The sequence below is a fragment of the Penaeus monodon genome, chromosome 9, assembly GCF_015228065.2.
Source record: "Penaeus monodon isolate SGIC_2016 chromosome 9, NSTDA_Pmon_1, whole genome shotgun sequence".
Lineage (NCBI taxonomy): Eukaryota > Metazoa > Arthropoda > Malacostraca > Decapoda > Penaeidae > Penaeus > Penaeus monodon.
Window position 1 is genome coordinate 36693154 of NC_051394.1, and position 7500 is coordinate 36700653.

Genomic DNA, 7500 nt, shown 5'->3' on the forward strand with positions numbered 1-7500 from the left:
GCCGCTCCCGGTAGATGACCGCGCCGAAAAGAGGGAATCCGGAGGATTCTTCCCTTCCGAAGGACTCCCCTAAGGAGGAGCGGGCCGCCCAGGCGCCGCCCGCTAAGCGCCCCGTCCAACAAGAGGGCGAGACGACGAACCCCAAGAAGGCGAAGACGACCACGGCCGAGGAGCAGGCCGCTCCTCGCGAGGACCAAGCCACCCAACCGCTTGCAAGCAAGCACGCCCGCAAGAGCGAGAAAGAAGAAGGGCGGCCCCGCGTCGCCGTTTCTCAGAGGTCGCTTGCCTTCGCGGACTGCTTCAGGAGGGTGCACTCCTTATGCTTCCGGGACTCGACTGCGCCGAGAAGGCCGAGCCCGGAGGAGGTCGACTGCCTGACTCGCTTCTGCGTGGACCAGCGCCTGCCCGTCCTGTCCCGCCACTAGTTCCAGGACTGCCGGGGAACCGAGCAAATCCCCATGGGCCAGGGCAGCTACGGCAGGAAGTTCCTCAATGGGAAACTTGATCTGGTCCTCAAGCATGCCAAGAACCTGAAAAAGTTCCGCACGCTGCTGCTGGAGGCCGTGACGATGAATCTGTTCGTGGAGCACCACAGCTTTCAGCACTTGGTGGGCGTGTTCCCGTAGGAGCTGTGCCTCGTGACGCGCTACGCCGGTCGGACCCTCGGACACACATAAACTCAGCCGCCACTCAAGCAGAGAGCAACAGGTACTCCGTCATGATGCAGGTGTTTGCAATCGCCTGCTAGGACTTCATCGGGACGGGTTTTGCCACACAAAAACCCAGTCTGCAGATGCGTAAGTGAGTAAAGATTGACGGCCCGTCAGGGCCAAAGGGACCAGGCGAGTTACGGCCTAGCCATGGTGGCCGGGCGGCCGCCCGGCAGCGGGCCGTTCGCGTGGACGAGCGCTCGCACTTCGCACCGAGATATGCGGCGACGAGAACCCGGGTGTCTTGTTGATGCGGATGGAGTTATGCGCCTAAGGTGGGCAAGATGATGCACCAGTGTTCAGGCAGCAAAGCGCTGCCGCTGCTGCTCAACCTCCCTGGTCTGTCAGCAGCTAGGCCGAGACCCTAGCGGCGTCGGAGCTCGGCCACGCTGTGCGATCCTTGGCACCAGCAGAGATCGCCCAGCTCCGCCGGGCTATGACGACTGGCAAGTCTTCGCTTTTGCTGACAGCTTTGGCGTTACCGCTAGGAAGCCCAAAAAAAAACTTAGGATTTATGATTAAACCCTGCCCTCTTAGTGAGTAACGCCCCCCCACATTCCACAAAACAAAAACAAAAAAAAAAAAAAAAGAAAAAAAAAAAAAAAAAGAAAGAAAGAAAGTAAGAAACAAAGAAAGAAAGAAAGAAAAAAAAAAATATATATATATTAAGGAAGCGGGGCCCGAGGCTCCCCCCGCCTAGGGGTAGAGCATCAGACTCAAAGACGTCACGACGCAATTGCGTCGAGGGTTCGGTCACCGGCCGGCGCGTTGCTCCTTGGGCAAGAAATTCACCTCGATGCCTGCCTGGTTCGCTATCGGGTAAAGCCGCTAGCCGGGTAAAGGAGATGGTGACTCGATATAAAAACAACGGGCGGAGGCAACGAGCAACCACCGCTCTAAAAATTTGCCAAGAAAAATCAGGAAAATCATATGATGCCAATCTAGTCTTTGAAGACATGGGCATAAGGCGCGGTGGCCGAGTGGTTAGAGCGTCGGACTCAAGACTTGCACGACGGCAATCTGAGTTCGAGAATTCGAGTCACCGGCCGGCGCGTTGTTCCCTTGGGCAAGAATTTCACCTCGATTGCCTACCTAGCCACTGGGTGGCCAAGCCAGCCCAAGTCAGTGCTGGTCCCAAGCCCGGATAAGATAGAGAGAATGATTACCGAAAAGGTAACACCGGCACTCTCCGTGGAAAGGAGCTGGGGACCCTACCATGTACTCACTCCAAGAGCATCACAACATGAAAACTACAATTAAGTATCATGCTGTGACCACGGCGTCACAAAAAAAAAAAAAAAAAAAAAAAAAAAAAAAAAAAAAATATATATATATATATATATATATATATATATATATATAATTATATATATATATATATATATATATATATATGTGTGTGTGTGTGTGTGTGTATGTGTGTGTGTGTGTGTGTGTGTGAGAGGGAGAGGGAGAGGAAGAAAGAAAAAGAGAAGGAGAGGGAGAGGGGGAGGGAGAGGGAGAGGGAGAATGAGAGGGAGAGGGAGAGGGAGAGAGAGGGGGAGAGGGAGAGCGAGCGGAGAGTGAGAGGGAGAGGGAGAGACAGAAGGATAGGGATAAGGATAAGGAGAAGGAGAAGGAGAGAGATTTTCATAAAGAAGATGAAGAGAGAGCGGGAAACATAATGTTTCTTCACAAATATGAACTCATAATAGTAACTATGTGGCAGCTCACTTTTATCTTTTATTTTTTATAGCTCTCCTGCTTCTGTGCGAGGATTTCATAGCAGTAAAGCGAGAAATCATTTCGCTAGAAGGAAAAGGCAGTAAGATAAAGGAATGAACACACACAAGATCAAATTAAACATATTTTAATGATGATTACATTATAAAACCAAACCAAACCAAACAAACAAACAAACAAAAGTTCGTTAAAACCGAATAGCATTTTGATAGATATTCAAGACGGTCTATTTGCTTAGATAAATAAATAGATTGATAGATAGATAAAAGCAATGAAAAGAAATCCCAGATGGCCTTCGCGGCGGGGGGAAGGCGGGGGGGGGGGTCCCTAATCGTCTAGACTTTCCTTTCGATTCCGTGGCATAAAAAATAATTTATATTATTATTTATTTTTATTTTATTTTTTTCCATAGGTATGTTATAGCTTTACATGGCTGTGTATTTCCAGAGAAGAAGAAGAAGAAAAAACATATGTCACTTCTTGCGTTTTACGAGAAATATGTTCAAATATCGAAAACGTGGAATGGACGAGTCCTGACCCCCGCGTCTATGTGAACGTAGTCAGGCGAACCGAGCAAAGCCAAGGAACAGAAAAGCAATTGTTGATTTTTTTTTTACTTCTCGGGAGAATCCACCCTCCCCCCCTACCCCCTCCCATATAGGTTATCTCCGAAAACTTGCTCCTAAAATGCGGAATTTTAATACACAATCTAATAAAACAAGAAATTTGTAGGACCTCAATTGTACATGAAGATTTCTTTGGGAAATAACCCCCTATAAAATATATAAAATATATTATATATTTTAATTATAAAATATTTATATTATACATTATTATATTGTGTGTGGTGTATTGTTGTGTGTGTGTGTGTGTATGGGGGTGTGTTTTTGGTTACATCATTTAACGTAGTCATTCTGGCCCCGTGTCCAGCATGATACTAAATTTGCATTTTTCACGTTTTTGATGCTTTTGGGGTGAGTACGTGGAGGGTCCCCATTTTCCCTTTCCACGGAGAGTGCCGGTTTAATTTTTTAGGTAATTCCCTCTCTTATTTTTTCCGGGGTTGGGCCCGCACTGACTTGGGTGGCTTTGGGCCCCCCCGGCTAGCAGGCAATCAAAGGGAAGTTCCCTTTCCCAAGGGGGAAAAAAACGCGGCGGTTGGTGATCGAACCCTCGAACTCAGGGTTGCCGCGTGACAGTCTTGGTCCGACGCTCCAACCATTCGACCCCCGCAGCTTTACGTCATGTCTTTCAGATTTTTCTTGGGATTTTAGCGGTGGTTTGCCATTTGCCTTCCGCCCGGTTTTTAAACGGTCACCTCTCTATTTCCCGGCCTGACTTGGGGTGACTTGGTCCCCCAGTGGCTACAGGCAATCGAGGGGAATTTCCCTTTCCTAAGGGAAAAAACGCGGCGGTCGGTGACTCGAACCCTCGAACTCGATTGGCCCTCGTGACAGTTTTGAGTCCGACGCTCTAACCTTGGGGCCACCGCGGCCCCGTGGTTGTATTTTTATATATAATATATTATGATTTTTTAAATTTATTTTACTTTAAATATATATATATTTATATTATATATATATATTATTTTATAATTTATATTCATAATTTTAAAATTATATATATAATATAATAATATATATATTAATATATTTTTATATATTATAATATTAATATATATATATATAATATTATATTTTTAAATATAAGTATATATATATATATATATTATATTATATATTATATATAATTAATATATTTTTAATGTTGTATGTATATTATGTATGTAATATATGGAAATAATATATTTTATAATATATATATATATTATATTTTAAAATATTTTTATTAAATATTTAATATAATAATTATAATATATTATATTATATATATATATTTATATATATATATGTATGTATGTTTAATAATGTTGTATAATTTGTATTAATATATATTATATATAATATATAAAAAATTATTTTGTGTGTAGTGTGTTGGTGTGGTGTGTGTTTTTGTGTGTGTTGTGTTTTTGTTTGTGTTTTGTTGTGTGTTGTGTGTGTGTGTGTGTGTGTGTGCGTGTGTGTGCTAAAGATTACTTAATTTCCTCCTATATCTTTGTACATTTAATGCCTTTATACATGAGATAACCTACAAATCCGGAAATAGAATCAGAAGGTTCTAAAGGAACAGAAACACAGGAACAAAATAACTCATTAATTATTACCTCCGTTATAAGAGTTTTTAGCGACGTCGATATCGAATTCTCATGACCTTTCTTTGCAAATCTGACGTAAGCGAAGATTGGTATCAAATTCATCATAGAAAATCTTCGGTACTCAACGATATCCACAAATCGGTTGCCATGGTTACCAAGAACTTGCGCTTGCTTATTTAGCAGCTTTTTGTACATGTGCTTTTCTCTGTTTTTTTCCTGCCTCCTGTTGTTATTGTTGCTATTGTTATTGTTATTAAGGGGTTTAGTAAATATTACTTAATAAGGTAGTCACTTAAGCAATTTTCGTCAATGGTTTTTTAAAAAATATCAGGTAAATCTATCATAGAGTGAAATTTAATTATAAGATTACAAAAAAAAAACAAAAAAAAAAACTGATCAGAACAGTCCCCCCTCTACCTCGAAGGTAGGCACCTATGTTGTTCCTTGTGCCTCCTGTGGTACAATACTTTGGCGAGATGGGCGCCAGTCTCTCTGAAGTCTGTCCCCCAAATAAGTACGCTGATCCAAAGGGGCCAACATAAAGCCCTCTTTTGCCATCAAGGGACAGAGGAGGAGAGAGAGGAGAAGAGAGAAGAGAGAGAGGAAGAAGGAAGAGGAAGAGAGAGAGAAGAGAGACAGAAAGAGGAGAGGAAGAGAGACAGAAGAAAAGAAAAGAGAGAAAAAGAGAGAGGAGAGAGGGAGAGATAGTGTAATAAAAAATAGATAGAAAATAGATAGATAGATTGATGATAAAGGGGAAGAGAGAGAGAGAAGAGAAGAAAGGGGGGAGAGGAGGAGAAGAAAGGGGAGAGGGGGAGAGAGAGAGAGAGAGAAGAGAGGAGAGAGGAAAGAGAGAGAGAGAGAGAGAGGGAGAGAGGGGGGAGGGGGGGAGGGGAGAGAGGAAGAGAAGAGAAGGAGAAGAGAGAAGAGAGAGAGAAGGAGAAGAGAGAGAGAGAAGAGAAAAGAAGAAAAAAAAAAAAAAAAAAAGAAAAAAAAAACGATAAATAGATAGATAGATAGATAGATAAAATGAGAGAAAGAGAAGAGAGAGAGAGAGAGAGAGAGAGAGAGAGAGAGAGAGAGAGAGAAGAGAGAGAGAGAGGAGATAAATAGATAGATAGATAGAGAGAATAGATAAAAGATAGATAGATAGCTAGATAAATAGAAGATAGAAGATAGATAGATGATAGATAGTAGATAGATAAAAGGGATAGAGAGAGAGAGAGAGGGGAGAGAGAGAGAGAGAGTGAGAGAGAGAGAAAAGAGATGGAGAGAGAAGAGAGTGAGAGAGAGAGAAGAGAGAGAGAGAGAGAGAGAGAGAGAGAGAGAGAGAGAGAGAGAGAGAGAGAGAGAGAGAGAGAGAGAGAGAGAGAGAGAGAGATGCACAGGAAGTTAACAATTCTGACAAAAATATGGAGCTGATAATGCTCGTAGTTGTTAACATTAATCCAACATCCTGATAGACGGTAAGCCACTCGGGAAGAGCGCTAGTAGTTGAGATCTAAAATCAGTGCCTGGGTTTGGAGAAAATTTTACGGTAAATAAGAGATTAGACTTTTTAGAATTAAGCACAGTCAAACTTGCTGCTAGTATATAAAATATTTAATGAAGAATATCTAGTGGACAAGGAGAAAGAATTGATGATAGAGAGATATATACGCATACGCACACACACACATATATATAAACACACACACACGCGCACACACACGCACACACACCCCACACCAACACACCCACACACAACACACACACACAACTCCACACACACACACATAACGCACACACACACATCACAACACCACACACACAAAATATATATATTACTAATATATATAATTATATATATATATATATATATATGATATATATAATATTAACATATAATAATAAATATATATATATATTATATATATATTATATATAAGATATATATAATATATAATATATAATTTTTGTAATACAACACACACAAAACACTTTATATAGATATATATTATATAATATATATATTATATAATATATATTATATATATATATATATTTATATAAATATATATATATATATATATATATATACATATATACTTACATAATATATATATGTATATAATTTTATATATATATATATTTATATACATATAAATTAAATAATTATATATTTATATATATATATTATAATATTAAAATATATAATATTATTGAATTTTATCGCCACGAAATCGAAAGTAAAATCAAAACTTTGTTTGATTTTGGTTAGCGGTTTATGTGTCGTTAGAATATATATTTTTTTCTAATCTGGCAAATGTTAACTCAATGGACTGTCTTGAATAGCTATCGAATGAATGATTAATGAATACAAAAAGATGAAAAAGTTTAAAGAAAAACAATAACTTGCAGTTTTTTTGTTTTTTTTGTTTTTTTTCAGTTTTTATATGTTTTTTGTTTCTGGTGTGTGTGGGTGTGCTAAAGTATTTATCAAATGGCAAAAAACCGGAGCAAAAGATAGATAAAAATTAAAAAACGAGAGAAAAAGAAAGAGAAAAAGAGAGAATGAGAAAGATAGATATGTAGATAAACAGACTGATAAATAGATAGAGAAAGAGAGAGAGACAGAGAGTTCTTTGAAAGCATACGTTAAACTCACACTACAAACACAGAGAAAAACGCTCTTCCCTAATGCCTTCTCGTTTAGCCTGATCTACTCTTCATAATCTTCTAATTTTGTTTTATTTATCACATGAACATCTTTGTCGGTATTACTGATAAAGTGCATGTGTTTATGGCCACGAAATCGAATGTAAAATCGAAAGGACTGGGGAATCGAACTCCAGGCCCACACCCCTCCCCCCC